The sequence below is a fragment of the Mobula hypostoma genome, chromosome 13, assembly GCF_963921235.1.
Source record: "Mobula hypostoma chromosome 13, sMobHyp1.1, whole genome shotgun sequence".
Classification (NCBI taxonomy): domain Eukaryota; kingdom Metazoa; phylum Chordata; class Chondrichthyes; order Myliobatiformes; family Myliobatidae; genus Mobula; species Mobula hypostoma.
The window spans coordinates 67530045-67551127 of NC_086109.1; the positions used below are offsets into that span (position 1 = coordinate 67530045).

At 43.3% G+C, this 21083-nt stretch overlaps 1 protein-coding gene across 10 annotated transcripts in view; it reads left to right on the forward strand.

The window, feature by feature from the left end:
• The window catches only part of sema4ba (sema domain, immunoglobulin domain (Ig), transmembrane domain (TM) and short cytoplasmic domain, (semaphorin) 4Ba), a 462752-nt gene that overhangs the window by 251350 nt on the left and 190319 nt on the right, over positions 1 to 21083 (forward strand). For 5 of the 10 annotated variants that reach the window (XM_063065887.1, XM_063065890.1, XM_063065891.1 and 2 more), the window contains one exon: positions 18416 to 18612. The exons of 4 other annotated variants lie outside the window; for them this stretch is intronic. The gene's annotated coding sequence lies outside the window, so the exon portion shown is untranslated. Of the gene's footprint in view, positions 1 to 18412; positions 18613 to 21083 lie in introns of all 10 variants that reach the window. One more of the 10 variants, XM_063065888.1, reaches the window with a different exon arrangement.

Here is a 21083-nt window from a genome sequence, read left to right on the forward strand (position 1 = left end):
TAGCTGGGAATATGTCATGCAAGTTGCAAATGGATCTCCAATCAATCAATTTGTAGATGTTTTACCTACTCACACCCCTACAGTGCTGTCCCTCCTCTATTTACACCTTAACCGGCCCAATATAGCTTGTTGCTTGTTATATTTCACTGTTATATATCTCATTCCCACTAGAATGATCTTTTTTCCGGTAAATGTTCTTAGCTGGATATGTGCGGGCTTCAGATTAGTATATTTGAAATGCCATTGAAACCCATTTTGTGGAATGACTGAAACAGCTGAGCCAGTGTCCAATTCCATCTTAATTAATTTGTTGTTCACTTCTGGTGTAAGCCATATTGCTTGTCTCATGTTAATTTTCACTTTGTAAATCTCAAGGCTATTCAGTCCTGTATCACTCTCATCATTATCAGATTTTTCATCAGCATGCAGATTAGTGTCCGTTTGAAACTGCAGCTTGACTTTTTATCTTTATCTCTTCCTTCTGCAATCCATTTATTTTTGTCTGTCCGACATATTCCTTGTACGTGTCGTACTTTATGACATTTTCTGCAAGTTTTGCCTTTAATTTTGCATTGGTCTGGTGTATGTGAGCCCCTACCAAAACAGTAACACAATTTTGTTCACCCAGTCAGATTTCTGTTTAGACATTGCAGATGATACATGTGGGCAAGGATTTACCTCTGTAGCATGTCTCCGGGGATCTCATTAATGACAGCTTGGAAAATGGCTGGACTGTTGGAAAGTCCAAAAGGCGTCATCAAGTATGCGTAGTGGCCAGTGGGTATTACAATGTTGTTCTCCACTCATCCCCCTGTTGCAGGTTGTATGCGCTCTTTAGATCCTGTATGGTGAAAATCTGGCCCCCACGGAATATTTCAAATGCGCTATCGTGAAAGGGAGAGGTGGCAGTTCCTAATGGTACACAGTAGACAATGCAGTGACAAAGACCCCTCATCTTTCTTTTTGACAAAGAAGAATTCTGCACTGGCTGGGGATAGGGATATTCGAATAAAGCTATGCTGTAGCATTTTGGCAATTTCGTCATTCATGGCTGCGTCTCAGGAGGGGATAGGGAGTGCAGACAACCTTGGGGAGGGGTAGTGCCCAGAAGGAGGTTAATTGCACAGTGATGTGGTCTGTGAGACTTTCCTTTTACTGAAGGCGAGGCTAAGTCGTGGTATTCCTGCGGATGTTTGGTGAGGTCTCGAGTTACCTCCATCTCCACGGTTTTATGGGTTGGCTGCAGGTAGGTGGTCTGACAGGAGGGTCCCCAACTCAGAAATGAACCAAATGACCAGGCAAAGTGAAGGTCGTGTTTTGAGAGTTGGGGATAGCCCAAGATGAGAGGAGTGTTGGGTGAGTTGATCAGGAGGAACTGGATGAACTTTGCTGCCCTCCAATGCTCATGTGCACAAGCCATGTGCGTACTCTGACCATCCTAGACCCCAAGGGACGGCTGTGATGCAGAAGGGGTGAGAGGTAGGCTCAGCAGGGAGTCCAAACTGCAAAGAGTCTGGTCCAGAAAGTTATTTGCTGCGGTGGAATCCCCCCAGAGCCTCCTGTGAACGTATAGCCTTTGGGGTGTGGAGGAGGACAAAGAGAGTGTGCCGGGCAGTGGTGCTAGAATAAGGGATCGGAAGAAGCTTATCAGTTAGAAGGCCGCCTGTTTCTGCCTGGTGGTTCCATTTCCCAGATGCAGTGGGCATTTGATGAGCGGGTGATCAGCTGCTCCGCAGTAAGCACACCAGTTATTTCGTCACCTACGCTCACGCTATTAGGGGTTAAGGGAGCTCTCCCTAATAGTACGAGTTCTGGAAGTGTTGTGATGAGGGTCCTGCAGTCTGAAATGGTTCTGAGACTGGAACTGGGGTTCTGACTGATGATCTGGAGGGTTCTTGTATAAGATGCACGTCATTATGGAGGGCCAGAGTGATGAGGTTTTTGAGGTCAGTGGGCATCTCCTGGGTAGAAAGCTCATCTTTTAGGTGCTCTGAGAGACTGTGATGGTAATGGGCCAGCACCACTTCTGCATTCCGGCCACGCTCCACTGTGAGGGTCCTGAATTCCATGGTGTAATGCTGCACAGAGCGTGAGCCTTGACACAGACGATGTATCCGATTCTCTTCCTCCCTTCTACTTCCTGGGTGGTGAGTGGTGAAATCCTCATATTTGTTGCAAATGAAGGCCTTATTGTCCCATTTAGTGGTGGCCTGGGTTAGAGCTCGCCCAGTCAGGAGAGAGATGATGAAGGCAGTCTTGGCTCGGTCTGTAAAATACAACGATGGCCAGAGCTTGAAGTGTAAGACACACTGGGACAAGAATTTACAGCATCAAGTTGGGGATCTTTTGAAGCATTCAGGGACCAGAACCTGGGGCTCTGAGGGAGGAGGCTGACTGGGCTGGGGTTGTTGTATCGAGACAGATAGTTGGTTGAGAGTGTCAAGCAGCTAGTCATTGTGTCATTGGTTTCCTGTTGCTTTTGGATCATGTGCTCATGTTGATAGCCAACTTACTTTGGGCAAGCAAACTGTTGGGTCAATTGTGGTTTCTCTTATCCTGTCAGGAAATGTAGCAGAGGTTTGATCCAAAAGCAGAGTATTGGAGATGACTTAGACTTGAGTGCTAATTTTAATAGTAAACTGTAAAATAATGAGCCAAGAGGGGCCACAAAGCCAGAGGGAATGGATACTGAACACAACAAAGCAACAAGGTATCTGAAGACTAGGAGCACTGGTTCGATGAATGAACAAGGACTGTGGGTGAGAGCTGGGTTTAAATAGGTTGCCGGTGATGAAGTGGAGACGAGTGACAAATAACTTCTGTTAGCTGCGTGGAGATTGGGAGCTGTTGCCTGTGCAGACACGACACAGGGGCTGTTTTCCTTGGAGCATAGGAAGCTGAGGTATGACATTATAAAATCATGAGGGAATAGCTAAAGATTTGTAGACAATGACATGAACTTTATAACTAAAACAATGTGGATCTGTTATGGTTCAGTCACTATTGTGATTTAGTAAGAAGTTGGACTTTGACTGGCTTTATCAATTCATGAGCCTCCTCGCAATGAAGAGTTCTTTTGAAAGAAAATGTGAATGTGATTCACTTGACTGTAATAGATGACCAGGTGCAGAAAGCAGAGATGATGCAGCAGCAGGTGAACACTAATGATCCTTCTGTAGTGCTGCTCACGTTTAGTTAGTGACATGTTTTGACATTTAGCTATAAATTTATCAGACCGGCATACAGCCACGACTCCCATTAGTCCTTGAGCTAAATGCAGCTGCCTGCGAACCAGGGAGGTAATTTGTGGGCATTAAGTAGCTCATCAATTCTGAAACCTGAAATTTATGAGCCAGTAGGATTGATAACAGTGATTGGATAGATTGTCAAGGTTTGATCACATGACCTCAATCCTCTCTAGTCTTCTCCCCTTCCCCTGTTAGGCTCAAGCCACTGGCTATCCAGCAAGTACAACTCCATAGATACAGCTTCCCCATGGCAGGTGGAGAATGGAATCCTCACTGTCTGAAAGGACAATTCGTGATCATTAGTCAGTTTCCTTCAGTGCCCCCATAATCTAACATTTTTATATTTGAAGCAAAATTTTCAAAGAACTAAAATTAGGGATATACGTCTTGGATTGCTTGCGGAAAGGACTTGGGGAGTCAGCCTCCATTTCCTAGAATTCTGGGAGTTGAAGAACCAAGGTAGTTTCTTTGGTTTTTATATACAGTTCGCAACAAAGCGTGACTTCTCAGGGAAGACTGCTGCTGCCTGACTCTGCGTGTTGCAAGTGGGCTGTAGTATTTGATAAACTGGGTAATTAGATTCATCGCAAGAACAAGAGACTGCATCATATTAAACCTCTTGCTTGCTGAATTAGCCACGCACAGTCCAGTCACTTGAGAGTTTGCACTTCTTCAGTTTATGAGTGTCTAAATCAGGGATGGCCAACCTATGGCGCTTGTGCCAAAAGTGGCACATTGGATGATTCGAAGTGGCGCGTTGCACCCCAGTGATAATAATAAAAAAGTAAGCCTACTCATGCAAAAAGTATTAACCAAAAACTGATCTGTAGAAAAAAAATCTATAACAGGAATTCAAGTAGCTTAGAGCTAGAAATGGGTTTTACTGAGAATAAATCTAAAACTTAGCAATTATTTTTAGCGATTTTATTATTTCGTACACATCTTTTGGCGAATGTTATCTTCTTTCACATTAACCTGTTTTCAATTAAAAAACAAATGTTCAATGAATCAAACTAGGAAAGAAGAACTTTTGTTCTGCAGTTGTTCCATAACTGTTCAATACACGTTTGATACTTGTTTGATCCTGAGGCGCCAGGCGTCTGAACCAGCGGTGCGTCACAGGTTTTTGCCAGTCAGTTTGCAATTGACAGTCGTGCACTTCGGAGTTGTGCTTTGTTCGTCCTTTGTGAACATTTGCAGTTTCGTACTTTTTTGGAAATTGAGCCTTGTTTTTACATTCAGTTACCCATCACAGTGCAAAAGAAAATGAGCAAAAGAAAAGCAGAAGGTGATAGAAAGCATGAATTCAATGAACAGTGGAAAATGAGTTCTTACTTATAGCAGGTCCGTCGGGAAAACTGTTGTGCATTGTTTGTGAAAACAGTTTCTCACATAATAGAAGACATAATCTTGGGCCAGCTGGTAGAGCGGAGGTTCCTGGGTTCGAAACCAGTCGGATCTGCTCCCCAGTACGCTTTCCGTCCATGCCGGGTTGAGTGTCGAGATCGCAACTCGACCTCGTAAAATAAAGGGAAAAAGACTGCAAAAATGTCTATGTGAGGAGTGGCTCGCCACACAGTCTCTCTCTCACTCCGCGCCTTGTAAAAAGCCATGAAAAAGACATCACCATGGACGCACGCAGACACACACCAAAAAAAAAATAGAAGAAGAGATGATCTTAATGGACACTTTAAAACGTAACATCAGACTGAAATGGAAGGAAGACTGAAGCTAGTGCTTGGATCTGAGTTACGGAAAAAATGTGTGATTAAGAAAAAGGAAGAAATCAAAAGAAGACAAAATATATTTGTTAAAAGTCTCATTAAGGTAAGTAATGTTTATCTTGTTTTTATATTAAATCAATATATCATGTAAAAATGCTAAATATGTCTATATTAACATATGTTTACAAGAATTGAATTGGGGTACAAGAGTTGTATGGCGCATCTGAACTTGTGCGTGAAAAAATTGACACATGGAATGGAAAGGGTTGGCCAACCTAAATGAAAGTGATTTGGAAACTATGAACCAGATTTCATTTCTTGAATACATTCAAATCCATATCAATCCCAATGTTACTTTGCATGATTTTTTAAAGGGTGTATAGTGTGATAGTAGTTTGTACAGAGGAGAGGACCGAGGGTTGCCTAATCTTTAAAACTATGGGAGTATTTCCATACAGGAATCACACAGTTATGCAGCATAGAAATAAACTCTTCAGCTCAACTTGTTCATGCTGACCGGGTGCTTACCTGAGCGAATCGCATTGGCCTGCGTCTTTCTAAACATTTCCTATCCTTGTACCTATCCAGGTGCCTTTTAAATATTGTAACTGTACCTGCCTTTACCACCTCTTCTGGTAGCTCATTCCATACGTCCACCAAACTCCATTAAATCTCCAAGTCTCCTTTAAGTCTCCACCCTGTCATTTTTTAAACCTATGCCCTCTAGTTTTAAATTTCACTACCCTTAGAAGAAAACTTGCCTACTGCTTTTTCTGTGATTTTATAAACATTTATAAGGACATCTCTCGGGGAAAACCACCCCAGCCTTTAATAGCTCAAACCCTCTAGTCTTGGCATGCCCCTGTAAGTCTTTCCTACACCCTTTCTCGCTTTAGGGAGAAACTCCTTTTGTTCTTCACATCCCTCGCCCACCTTCTCTCTTACTGAAACTAACTTGCATCTCTTTCCCAGTTCTGATGAAGCATGAGAAACTTAACACTTGGACTGTTTCTCTTTTCTTTTGCTGCCTGACCTGATAAATTTAAAGGCATTTTTCCTTTCATTTTGGATTTCCAGCATTTGCATTTTTAAAAAAATGTGGTTTACCATCACTTGATAGGTTTTATTGATTGAAATGTGCTTTTTAAAATTGAAACAAGGCAACGAAGTGTTATTAGTCCACTGACTGCCGCTCTTAACCACCAGTGCCCTGTCCTTGGCTGTAACCTGACATTAACATAGAACATTAAGGCACAGTACAGGTCCTTCAGCCCAAGATGCTGTGCTGACCTTTTAATCTACTCGCAGATCAATCTAACCCTTCGCTCCTACATAGCCCTCCATATTTCTATCATTCATGTGCCCTTACATTGAGGAGGAATAGCATGGATGCCAGATAAATTGCTAGAAAACATGGAAGGCTTCCCATACGTTTGGAGCCACTTTTCAGGTGAGATGCTAATGACGAAATTCACCACCACCTCCTTTGTCCTATTGAGTGCCTTTGGAGGAGAATATTGTTGGAAGGTTTATTTTCCTCACAGCTTAAGCATTTGATTTTGATGGTGAAGGTACTGGGTTTCACAAGCTCCCTGTGGCCACCTGGGTTTCCCCTTAATGCTCCAATTTCTTCCCATATCTCAGGGGTGTACGAGGGGTGATTGATAAGTTCGTGGCCTGGGTTAGAAGGAGTCAATTTTAGAAAACCTAGCACATTTATTTTTCCTACATTTACATGCTTAGTCCAGTGGTCGTGGAGCATACGGATCCCTTCTTTGTAGAAGTCGGCATCTTGAACCTCCAGAAAGTGGTCCACAGCAGGGGTGATTGATAAGTTCATGGCCTAAGGTAGAAGGAAATGAGTTATTAACTTCAAATTTTCTGCATTTTCACTCAAGGAATTGAACTGCACGTGCATGTAACGAGAGCTGTATAACTCATCTCCTTCTACCTTAGGCCACAAACTTATTAATCACCCCTGCTGTGGACCACCTGGACGTCCAAGGCGCTCTCGTTAGTGGTGGGAGGTTAGTGGGAGTGTGTGTGAATTTGGGAATAGAATTAATGAGATTGATCCAAAACCTAAATCTGATTGTCTCCAGTATTACGCAGAAATATGGGACTTCAGACTCAGCACAAAGCAGGCAACAGTGAATCCTGTCTCCTTGCACGTCTCTGAGAGGCAACAACCTTCATCAGGTACCTCAGATACTGGAGACTTACTGTCAATACAAAGTCCTTCAAATCTGCTGGCAGGGTAAAGGGAGGTCATCATTTCCTCTCAGGAAATGTCATGCTCCTGTCATACCCTCGCACCTCCATTTAGTGTAGAGGTGACTCATGCATTGGACTGAAGTCCCAAAACAGGGTTCTTCAAGTAAGTGAAAGTTAAAAAAGAAACTTTGCAGATGCTAGGAACCAGGAACAAAAACATAGAATGCAGGAAATACTCAGCAAGTCAAGGAGCTGGAATAGAAACAGAATCAATGCCTCAGGTTGGAGATAGCTTTCAGAATCGGAAAATGTTTCCAGTATTTTCTGCTTTTAACTCTACTCCAAACTGTAGTGTTCCAAGAGATTACCAGGTGTACAGAGGAAATTCCTTAAGGATATTTCCAAAGCCTGCTTGGAAAATGTAACATCCCCAGTGATCTCTGGAAATACCTGTCCTTAACTTCTCCAGATGAAGAAGAATCATCTGGGATTGGATTGAGAGCTTCAAATTTCCTCATCAGGAGTGAGTGAAACCTCAACAGAAACGGCAGAATGACTTTACTACCCACCTTCCCTGTCAAACAGTTCCTGCCCACTTGCAGTTCTTGTTTGCATGATGTGTTCTTTTTCTCTGCACATAGGTGTTCGACAGTCTTCTTTATTTTTATGGGTTCCTTTTTCATGGGCGTGATGTGTTTTTCTTTCCTCTCTGACATTGGGTGTTCAATGTTTTTTTAGATGGGTTCTTTTGGGTTTCTTTTTTTTGTGCCTGCCTGTTAGGAGATGAATCTCAAGGTTGTATAATGTATACATACTTTGAAAATAAATGTACTTTGAACTTCGACCAAAATAAATATGTACTTCATCAACCATAGATAAAAGCAAGATCTCATCACTTACCTCAATCCTGTTTGTGAGAGCTTATAGTGTGTAAATTCTCCAGCAATGTGGCAGTAATCATATTTGTGAAATACTTTACTGGATGTGATAAAGCAGCAGTCCCCAACCACCTGGCCGCAAGACGTGCTACCAGGCCACGAGGAAACGATATGATTTGGTGATAGGAGTCAGCTGCACCTTTCCTCATTCCCTGTCATGCCCACTGTTGAGCTTGAATGCACGCGAGGTCATTACCCGCACGTCATCCACGTTAGCGCGGGAAGGAGATCAACTCCTTGAGCTTGCAAATGACGGCAGGCTGGAAAGTATATTTGACATAACGTCTCTGCCAGCATTCTGGATCGAAGTCAGGGCTGAATATCCTGAGATAGCCACGAAAGCACTGAAACGTTGCTTCCATTTCCAACATATCTCTGCAATGAATGCAACGAAAACTAAATTGCGGAATAGACTGGACATAAGGAACTCCCTTCGAGTATCGCTGTCTCCCAACACCCCTCGATGGCACATCTTGTTGCAGGGAAACAAGCTCAGGGCTCGCACTGATTCAGCGATATTGGTGTGTTGCAATGATTTTACATGTTCATACGTGGAAATTATGATGCTATTGACTTATAAGTGACTTATATAACCATTTAACCATGTAACAAATACAGCATGGAAACAGGCAATCTCGGCCCTTCTAGTCCATGCCGAACTCTTACTCTCACCTAGTCCCACCAACCTGCACTCAGCCCACAACCCTCCATTCCTCTCCTGTCCATAAACCTATCCAATTTTTCTTTAAATGATAATATTGAACCTGCCTCTACCACTTCTACTGGAAGTTCATTCAATACTTACTTCAAGCTCCCCTGTCCTCCCCTGATAATTGACTTATCTCTATATTCATGCAAGGAAAATATGCACTGTGTGTTTAATATTAAATTCATTAGATAAACCCTTTTAGAAACGAAATTGAGCGTATTAGCCACTTATCACCTATATTCCAGTCGTGATTAACAACCCCCCCAAACAGAATCGCCAAAAACGATTTGTAGAAAAAAAATCGGCACATACACACATGCGCACACAGGTGCCCGCGCAAGGCATCATGGTCATTGTAGTCTTTCTTGGGGTAAACACAACGTATTTGACTGCCACTTTTGTCCATTGGCAACCCGACAACAACAACCGCACCCCCCTCCCCACCCCGGTCGGCCGGTCCGCAAGAATATTGTCAATATTAAACTGGGTCCGCAGTGCAAAAAAGGTTGTGGACCCCTGTGATAGAGAGTTCTGCATGAATTATGAACGTTACTTAATAAATCCAATTCCTTTTCTTTCATTGACTGAAAACAGTAGTTTTTCTGATTGTTGTCTACCATCGCTACCTATTGCAAGATGTTTGTCAAGTGCAGGTAGAACACGAGGGATAAGAATGTTTCAGTGAAGCAGTACCAACCTGGGGTTCACAGATCCCTCAGTTAATGTTAGGGGTCCGTGGCATGAGAAAGGTTGGGAACCCCTGCCCTAACCCTTAGAGGCAAGGCACGGTATATTCCAAACTTATGCTGCACTTGTAAAACAGAAAATAAGTGTAGTTTTGTTGTTAACTGCCATGGTAAAAATTAATCATTGTTATGTCCGGTTAAAATGGACTTGCAGCCATGTGAGAGTCAGCAAAGAAATATTGTCGGAGGCCAAGCATTGTGTGGGATTGGATAATGTGGAAATCCCAGATAAAAGCTTGACCTTAGATAGCACTTGCTCTATGTGGTGTTCTGAACTGATTTTGATTACCTGATGTCTGAAGGTTTGAAAGGTAATTTTTCAGGGTCTTTTTCATGCCACATATTAGCCCTCGGTGTTTCTGTTTTTAGCCTCACCAGGGAGATGATGTGTGTGGTCTTAGGGAGTTGCTGAACATCCATTTGTGATCCTGAAGCCACTTGCAAACAGTCAAAAGTTAAATTGTCAAAACAATATTTGTCCAAGAAAGCTTTTCAGCCCCATTTGCGTGGATAATTCTCAGTTAACAACTGATGTTATCTGATTGGATTCATATAGACCAAAATTAATTAAAGTTAATAAACTGTAACAAACAAGTTCCAGTGCTTCTTTTCTATTAACAATGGAGCATATTGACACTGTTAGTTTATTTTGTTATTTTAGAAAGCACAGTTTATTCTTTCTGTGAGATGTGATAGCAGGACATGGGAATGGATTCCAGTTCTGGCTGCTGTCCAGTACAATAATGTTGGTTTCTGGTGGGCCCTAAAAGCAGCAAGTTTAAATCCTTGCCATACACAAGTCATTCTTTATTATTTCTGAGGATTGTGGCAATTCCATTTTTGTCTGCAAGTTGAAATTTTCCCTTGTGAAAAGCCTTCTGGCGCAGAAAGTGTCCTAAAATTGGCACAAAGTGGGAAGCAGAGTGACCTTTCCCCCATTGTCAATATTTCACCACTGGAAAATGTTCTTTAACCTTGTACAGGGCTGTGTTTAAATTCCAAGTTGCTGATATTGATAACTAATCATTTGCAGCAACCAAATAAGGCATGAGACCTTCTCAGTCTATCTGCAGTCTTGATGGAAAGCAAAGTACTGTTTAAGAAAACAAATGGGTTTGTGCTGCTGGCAATAGTCTATTTAAAGGATTTCATGAGATATAGCCACCCTGGAAGTTAAATTTCCTGACCCAAAACTTGCTCTGAAAACCAATACAGGTCACTTTAATAGCTAGTAATTGCATCCTCAACTCAAATGGACTGTAATATTAGAAGTAAATCTTTTAAAATTTTAAAACTCTGATAATCTGGCCCCTTTTGGTCTCTGGTGGTGCTGGGCTGGCAGAACTTCTGGACTATTGGATGTTTCTCCATTTACTATATATACATATGTTAATTTTTCTTTTCTTTACATTTTACACAGTACTATAATAAATTTTCCAGTGGACCTGCTGAGTATAAAATGAGCAGGAAATATATAAACACTTTGGCCTCTAGCTTCGGCTACAAACCCATCCAAACTCCTAACCCTGGTGTTCCAGGTCCCAATGCTGGCTTCGTCCACACACCCACCCTGCAGTCTGGACCCTTGGTTCCAGCCACACACTTCACTTCTGTGGACTCCTGGTTCACATTCTGAACTGATGAGTGAGAGGCAGAGGGAGAGAGAGAGGGACACACACACACACACACACTCTTCCTCTTATTCGGCTGTCCATCGATTTTCGATGATGACTGAGGCCTGGGCAAGGTTGAATGGAAGACCGGCAGATCACTAGACCGACGCCTTAACCACTTGGTCATGTGCCACACACACACACTCACTCTCTCTCTCTCTCTCTCTCTCTCTCTCTCTCTCTCTCTCTCCCCCTCTCTCCCTCTCTCCCTCTCTCTCCCTCTCTCTCTCTCTCACACACACACACTCTCTCACACACTTACACACAGTCACACACACACTCTTATACACTGACACTCACTCACTCACACACACACTCATACTCATCACACACACACACACACACACACACACACAGAGCGCCATGGAGGGAAATAAAGTCCTGTCAAGGGACTCAACTCAAGATATCGCCCGTTTATTCCCCTGCATAGAGGCTGCCTGACCTCTAGCATTTTGTATGTGTTGCTCTGGATCTCCAGCATCTGCAGAATCTCTTGTGTTTATAATGAGTGAGCCAGATGCCAGAGCATCAGAGTCTCTAAATAATCGGATCCTGGATTATTGGAGTTTTACTGTACTGGAGTATTGTGAAGGCAGTGATCCATTTCACAGGCTTAAGAACCCCTGACTTATGGATACCCTTACACTAATGAACTCCCATAGTATTATTAAATTCAAAAGTGTGACATATGTACATACATTTGTTCTTGCAAACAGCAAAATTACTTCCCTCTTTTCCACTTTTTTTTCTTGTTTTTTCTTGTTAATCTTATGTGTTTTTGATGCAACTCTTGATGCTGAAGAGATTTCGTTATGATAGCCATTGATTGCTGTGTATATTCCAACAAATGGACAAAATCATTTATGGACATCTAAAATGTTCATTATCTGGGTACAGGCTGTACTTTTATTGATGGCTATTGCACTGTTAAAAGTTGCAAATGTTAGGAAATTTAATCCTTTGCAAGGACGTAATGTTGAGCCTTTATAAAACACTGGGGAGGCCTCACCTGGAGTATTGTGAGCAGTTTTGGGCCCCTTATCTAAGAAAGGATGTGCTGACATTAGAGGGGGTTCAAAGGATATTCACAAAAATGATTCTGACATTGAAAGCAACATACATCAAAGTTGCTGGTGAACGCAGCAGGCCAAGCAGCATCTATAGGAAGAGGCTCTTACACTTCCTCCCTTACCACCATTCAGGGCCCCAAACAGTCCTTCCAGGTGAGGCATCACTTCACCTGTGAGTCGACTGGGGTGATATACTGCGTCCGGTGCTCCCGATGTGGCCTTTTATATATTGGTGAGACCCGACGCAGACTGGGAGACCGCTTTGCTGAACATCTACGCTCTGTCCGCCAGAGAAAGCAGGATCTCCCAGTGGCCACACATTTTAATTCCACATCCCATTCCCATTCTGACATGTCTATCCACGGCCTCCTCTACTGTAAAGATGAAGCCACACTCAGGTTGGAGGAACAACACCTTATATTCCATCTGGGTAGCCTCCAACCTGATGGCATGAACATTGACTTCTCTAACTTCCGCTAGGCCCCACCTCCCCCTTGTACCCCATCTGTTACTCATTTTTATGCACACATTCTTTCTCTCACTCTCCTTTTTCTCCCTCTGTCCCTCTGAATATACCTCTTGCCCATCCTCTGGGTCACCCCCCCCCGTCTTTCTTCCCGGACCTCCTGTCCCATGATCCTCTCGTATCCCCTTTTGCCTATCACCTGTCCAGCTCTCGGCTCTATCCCTCCCCCTCCTGTCTTCTCCTATCATTTTGCATGTCCCCCTCCCCCTCCAGCTTTCAAATCCCTTACTCACCCTTCCTTCAGTTAGTCCTGACAAAGGGTCTCGGCCTGAAACGTCGACTGCGCCTCTTCCTATAGATGCTGCTTGGCCTGCTGCGTTCACCAGCAACTTTGATGTGTGTTGCTTGAATTTCCAGCATCTGCAGAATTCCTGTTGTTTGTTGCTGACATTGAAAGGCATGTCACGTGAGGAGCGTTTGATGACTCTGGGCCTGTACTCACTGGAACTCAGAAGGGGGGGGGGGCTCTCATTAAAACCTATCAAATGTTGAAAATTTTCGATAGAGTGGATGTGGAGAGGATATTTTCTATAGCGGGGGATTCTAAGACCAGAGGACACGGCCTTAGAATAGGACAACCATTTGGAACGGAGATGAGGAGGAATTTCTTTAGCCGGAGAGTGGTGAATCTGTGGAATTTGTTGCCACAGGCAGCTGTAGAAGCTAAGTCATTGAGTATAGTTAAGGCAGAGGTTGAATGATTCTTCATTAGTCAGGGCATGAAGCAATACAGGGAGAAGACAGAAGATTGGGGCTGAGGGGGAAATGGATCAACAATGATGAAATGGTGGAGGAGACATGATGGGCCAAATGGCCAGTCTGCTCCTATATCTTTTGGTCTTATTTTCTAGCTTTATAATGCAAATCACCTATACGATATGAATGTTGGTTTATTTCCATTTCAGCATCAATATAATCTCTGTGTTGCCCTTAAGGCATTTATTTGACTTCGTTGGGTCTACGTTTTAAATTATTTGTTTGTAACTATTTTCTAGTTAAAGCTAAAGGTTGATAATTAAGTTACAGTATAACAAAGGTAAATTCATTGTCTATGGTATATCGCGGCATGTGATGGTGTCACCTCCGGTTTCGCCGCATCTTATGTGTAACCTCCGGTTCGGAGAAGGTGGAAAGGTGGGTGCCATGCGTGCAGCATGATTGTGAAGAGCTCTGTTTCTACCCACAAAGAAACATTATAGAAGCAATGCCGTAAGTTCATAAGAATGTATTTGAAGTAAAAAGTATTAACACGGTTTCTGTTAAGGAAGCAGTGGTTCGGGTGGCGTGCGGGCCGGCTTTTCAATTTCAAACGCGGGGTTGGCTCGAGCCTGATGGCAGTTTGAGGCGACCCCCCCCTCACCTGCTACTCGGGGCGGCTGGAGACACTCGCTAAAAGAAGAGAGCGCGTGGTCTCCAGAATGAAACAGACGCTGTATATGTTCGTATTTTTTTATCAACAGTTTTCACCATATGATGTTAATGTGGAAGAGTGAACAGTAAATGGTTAACCTTACTACGACTCTGTCTTCATTGGCTCCGGTTTAACTTGGTGTTTAGTCAGAGTTTCAATACACTGCACGAGAACACTACAATCTCTCAGGCCAATATCTCCAGGATTGAGACTATTTATGATTACTCCTTGGAAGTAAGGAAGAGCTTGCTTTTCTACAGCACCTTTCAAGGCCTAGGATGTCCCAAAACACTTTACAGCCAATTAATTCCTCTTCAAATTGGTCCCATTACAGGTTCTCATAAATATTAATGCTATGATTAGTACTGAGTCATTTACTGCTTTAATGATTTTAGTTGAGAACCAAGTATCAGCCAGGAATATCAAAGATAATTATCCTGCAGTGATATAATAGTGGGTTTCTTTACTGTATTGTCTCCATTGACTATTTGGAAATTCGAACCAAAAAGTATCAGCCCATAACAGGTTAAAAAGCTGTTTTGGGTTGTATAAGGACTAGGGTATCGTACAGTTGAGAGTTATTCTGAAATTCTCAGGATTAAAGCTTCATTGCTTCCACTCTGGTACCAAGGTGATTGATGAGACCAGTTTATGAACAGCAGATGCACAGATGGGAAAGGAGGTGTCTGACAGGGCAGGTGGGTGGTTACCTTGTGAGGTAGTGTGCTCCATCCCCCATTTATACAAGACATCTGTGGATGCCAAATTTATGGACTTGAGACAATCAATGCCATCCCAGATCCTCCTCTACATTGAGCCAGTCACCATAGACTTGGAGAACATCATAGTCATAGGGTAATAAGGCACTGAAACAGATCCTTTTGCCCAACTGACCACAGCACTGTCCCTGATAGTCCCAGTTGCCCACATTTGGCCTATAAACCTCCCTTCTTGTACCTATCCAAATGCCTTTTTAATGTTGCAATTGTACCCAACTCAACCACATTCTCTAGGCAGCTTATCCCAGGTACTCACTACCCTCTGTGCAAGTAAGTTACTTCTCAGGTCTTTTTTAATTCTCACTTCACTTGTCTGTGCCCTCTAATTTGGACGCATCAACTCTGGGGGAAAAAAAGTACTATGATTATCTACCTTACCCATATCCTTCATGGTTTTATAGATTTCTATGAGGTCATTCCCTCACTCTCATATGCCCCAAGGAATAAAGATCCAGTGTGGCCAATCTTTCCTTATAACTCTGGCCTTCTAATTGAGGTAGCATCTTTGTCAATATTCTTAATACATTTCTCTTTTATTTAGTTACCGCTTGTTAGGCCACCGGTGTTTAAGGCAGCAATGAAGGTCCTCCATTTCTGGCAGTGTCCGTGGCTTCCTTCATCATGTCAGTAGCTTCTTCTAGGTTTTCACTACTGTCACTCATGCAAGTCCCAGGTGGAGGTTCAGGAATACCATCACACACAGATGTAGAAAGAGTCTTCATTGCTATTTCCATCACAACTTTGTTTTACCAATCATGGTTGTTAATCTCTGAGCTGAATCCCTGAACCTGGAGGACCAGTGGACCACTCTTAGTCTGACCTCTACCGTTTGACCAGCTGGATATAGGTGACCCTACCAAGAGCCAGAGCATAAAGCCCTGACTTCTTCCAACATAGCTCTCCGGGTCATTGAGGCATGCAAGCCTGCAAACCCAATGACAAGGCTGTGGTTCTCTTGGAGGAATACATCTCTCTGCGTGTCTGGTAATCTTTTCCCTTAACGGAGCTTAGAATAAGAGTGTCTGAGGTCTCTGCTCTTGAGCAAGTAAGTGCTGTGGTCTGCCCAACAAAGCCAACTTAATGAATTTAGAGTCTCTGTACTGGAGATGTTGACTTGTGAGAGGTCATTGATTTTGGTTCATTTACCCTTCCAGTGGATTTGGTTGATTTTGTGGAGACAGTATAGTCTCATTTTTTATTATTTTCACCTTATTGGTCCATGCTGGCTTTGCTTTATTTTGGATGAACATTAATGAATTCTTGCAAAATCCATGTTAGGCCTTTTCCTACAATGGTTGTTAATCCAGTAATCTTGTGTGAAGTAAATGCTTTTATGGAAGTTCTATATAATGTTGCATGAGAGATTATCAGTTAGGTGTCACAGGATGAAAATACAATTTGAAGATGGACTCTACATGATGATTCCAATGCTGCCCTGGTTAGTCTCGTATTTTCAAGCAGCATAAACATGAGCTCATTTAAATGGTTGTTGTCTATTTTCTATCCTGGATGATCACTCGTTCATTTGTCACCCTGTGCTCCTGTACTTAGTTCCTGACAGTGCCTTGTTTTTAAAATCCTTGCTTTCAAGTTCCTTCATGACCTGGACCCTCCTTATTCTGGTAACTCGCTGCAGTCCAACAAGTAAACAAAATCACTGTCCTCCTCCCATTTTGGCCTGTTCTGTGTTTTCAGAGATCTACTATGACATCCAAACAATTATTTTGAGCCAGTTTTCTAACTAACAGAACTACCGAAGTGCAAATTGTTGATTCGAACAGGGTCACATCCTGTATTACCACAAAAAAAGTCAGATTAACGGCTGCATTTAGGTATCTGCTAAGTTTTCTCAGTCTCAATACACTCTGGGCTGAGGCATCACCTAACTTTTCCACCCTTTCCTGCTCCAGACATCAGTTCCATCTGTTCATGGAGCACTGTTTAAATTATAGAGGCATGAATTCCTCCAGACAATTTGCACTGAAAAAATGTATATTCCACAATGTGCTGATCTGATCTTTCTGGGAAAGTTATAAATAGGGGATTAACTTTTCCCCTTACTTTTGCGTGTGACCACTGACAGTAAAGGCTGGTTTTGATTTTGTCAGAATGGCTCAACTTGCAGTAACTTGCGTCTGTGATTTATGTCGACACTTGACAAAGGGAACAAACAGCTTACTAAAATATATATTGCAAAATATGTAGGATCTAGTGGCTTGTTCCTTAATGAAATATCATTTACTTAGGTAAAATGGTGGTCCTGTATAGATATTTTTTGCAAGCAATCAGAGGCAGCACAGGGGCTTAGTGGCTAGCATAATGCTTTTCGGTGCCTGGGTTCATTTCCCGCCACTGCCTGTAAGGGTTTGAATGTTCTCCCCGTGACCGCATGGGTTTCCTCCGGGTGCTCTGGTTTCCTCCCACAATCCAAAGACATACTGGTTGGTAGGTTAATTGGTCACTGTAAATTGTCCTATGATTAGGCTAGGGTTAAAATCGGTAGCTTGAAGGACCAAAGGGGCCTATTCTGTGCTGTATGTCCATAAGCAGATGTTTGTATACATACATACTGAGTTCTCATAGCTTGTCGGCAGTAGGATGCGTTACAATAACAGTACTCAGACCACAATAAACACCAGACTCTTGACAGTCTTCCATCCCACAACCTATGGGGTTGTCCTCTACTGTTCTGGTTTGATGCAATAAAAGCACAAGGTGATCTTTCCAAATGAACATTATGAATAACAGTATTCTGTTTATTTGCTGTGATTTGCTGTAAATGCTCCATCTGATTAATTTTATTTACCTACAGATTTGATTATTTGTTTTAAAATGAATTAATCAATTAATAAATGCCAGCAGGTCGGGGGGTTAATTTAGACATATCCAAAAGGTTATTTGATAAATAGTATTTAGCATTTCAGTATTTTGCCACAAGTTCCATGCTCCCATCATAATTTATCTAATGACATGCCATTAGCAATCAGTTTGTTGTTGACATGGGCATTACTGCAGCAGTTAGGAGTAGCCTGATTAGTAATGTTTGCATAATTAGCAAACTTAATTAACATACTTGGGAATTGAGATCAAAATGTAGATACTTCAGTCAGTCACTCAGCAGGTTCTCTTCAGCAAAACTTGTGAGTTCCAGATAGTATCAGAGAACTGTATTTAGGAAGCACAAGGAACGACAGGTGCTGAAGTCTGGAACAGCGCATTAAAAATTGGAAGAACTCAGCAGGTCAGGCAGCATCTGTGGAAAGAAATGGGCAGCTTTCATTTGGGGTCGAGATCCTTCATAATATTGTCATTAGATTCAGTTTCCCTTGAAACAGTATGGATGCCGATAACCTTTTGGTTCATTCCTTCACCAGCAGTCTCTTCTCAACTTGTGTGGGCAGACAAAAGGTAGAGCCACTGTTCCACAGCTCCACAGCTCCACAGCTCCACAGCTCCAGTGACCAGGCTCAAACCTGGGCTGTGCTGCTGTTCGTGCAGTTTGCACGTTCCACGTATGACTGTGCGGGATCTCCTGAGTGGTGCAAATTTCGTCTCACATCCACATCCAGAAGAGGTGAGTTGGTGGGTTCTTTGGTCACTGTAAATCACCCCTGGTGGAGGGAGGTGGTATGACACACCAGAGTTGATGAGCATGTGAGGGAAATGGGTTGTCAGAATCGGAATCAGGTTTATTATCACCGGCATGTGTTAGCAGCAGCTCAATGAAGAAGAAGATGGAAAAAAAAGATAATAATAATAATAAATAAATGAACAAGTAAATCAATTACAGTATACGTAATTGACCTAATCAGTTCCCTTCAACAACCACTCTGCTCCATCTAGCGGAATTAGTCCTTACTCTTAGCAATTTCTCCTTTGGCTCCTCCCACTTCCTCCAAACTAAAGGTGTAGCTATGGGCACCCGTATGGGTCCAAGCTATGCCTGCCTTTTTGTTGGCTTTGTGGAACAATCTATGTTCCATACCTATTCTGGTATCTGTCCCCCACTTTTCCTTCGCTACATCGACGACTGCATTGGCGCTGCTTCCTGCACGCATGCAGAGCTCGTTGACTTTATTAACTTTGCCTCCAACTTTCACCCTGCCCTCAAGTTTACCTGGTCCATTTCCAACACCTACCTCCCCTTTCTAGATCTTTCTGTCTCTATCTCTGGAGACAGCTTATCTGCTGATGTCTACTATAAGCCTACTGACTCTCACAGCTATCTGGACTATTCCTCTTCTCACCCTGTCTCTTGCAAAAATACCATCCCCTTCTCGCAATTCCTCCGTCTCCACTGCATCTGCTCTCAGGATGAGGCTTTTCATTCCAGGACGAGGGAGATGTCCTCCTTTTTCAAAGAAAGGGGCTTCCCTTCCTTCACCATCAACTTTGCTCTCAAACGCATCTCCCCCATTTCACGTACATCTGCTCGCACTCCGTCCTCCCGCCACCCCACTAGGAATAGGGTTCCCCTTGTCCTCACCTACCACCCCACCAGCCTCCGGGTCCAACATATTATTCTCTGTAACTTCTGCCACCTCCAACAGGATCCCACCACTAAGCACATCTTTCCCTCCCATCCCCCCGGCTTTCCACAAGGATTGCTTCCTATGCAACTCCCTTGTCCATTCGTCCCCCCCATCCCTCCCCACTGATCTCCCTCCTGGCACTTATCCTTGTAAGCGGAACAAGTGCTACACATGCCCTTACACTTCCTCCCTTACCACCATTCAGGGCCCCAGACAGTCCTTCCAGGTGAGGCAACACTTCACCTGTGAGTCGGCTGGGGTGATATACTGCGTCCGGTGCTCCCGATGTGGCCTTTTATATATTGGCGAGACCTGACGCAGACTGGGAGATCGTTTTGCTGAACACCTACGCTCTGTCCGCCAGAGAAAGCAATATCTCTCAGTGGCCACACATTTTAATTCCACATCCCATTCCCATCCTGACATGTCTATCCACGGCCTCCTCTACTGTAAAGATGAAGCCACACTCAGGTTGGAGGAACAACACCTTGTATTCCGTCTGGGTAGCCTCCAACCTGATGGCATGAACATTGACTTCTCTAACTTCCGCTAATGCCCCACCTCCCCCTCATACCCCATCCGTTATTTATTTATATACACACATTCTTTCTCTCTCTCTCCTTTTTCTCCCTCTGTCCCTCTGACTATACCCCTTGCCCATCCTCTGGGCTTTTTCCCCCCCCCTCCTTTTTCCTTCTTCCTGGGCCTCCTGTCCCATGATTCTCTCATATCCCTTTTGCCAATCAACTGTCCAGCTCTTGGCTCCATCCCTCCCCCTCCTGTCTTCTCCTATCATTTTGGATCTCCCCCTCCCCCTCGCACTTTTAAATCTCTTACTAGCTCTTCCTTCAGTTAGTCCTGACGAAGGGTCTCGGCCTGAAACATCGACTGTACCTCTTCCCAGAGATGCTGCCTGACCTGTTGCGTTCACCAGCAACTTTGATGTGTGTTACAGTATACGTATATTGAACAGATCAAATATCGAGCAAAAATGGAAATAATATATATTAAAAAAGTGAGGTATTGTTCATGGGTTCAATGTCCATTTAGAAATCGGATTGCAGAGGGGAAGAAGCTGTTCCTGAATCGCTGAGTGTGTGCCTTCAGGCTTCTGTATCTCCTACCTGATGGTAACAGTGAGAAAAGAGCATGCCCTGGGTGCTGGAGGTCCTTAATAATGGACGCGGCCTTTCTGAGACACCGCTCCTTGAAGATATCCTGGGAACTTTGTCGGCTAGTGCCCAAGATGGGGCGGACTAAATTTACAACCTTCTGCAGCTTCTTTTGGTCCTGTGCAGTAGCCCCCCCCCCCCCCTCAATACCAGACAGTGATGCAGCCTGTCAGAATGCTCTCCACGGTACATCTACTGAAGTTTTTGAATGTTTTTGTTGACATACCAACTCTCTTCAAACTCCTAATGAAAGTATAGTCGATGCAGTTATAATGAAAGTATAACTGCATCAATATGTTGGGACCAGGTTAGGTCCTCAGAGATCTTGACAACCAGGAACT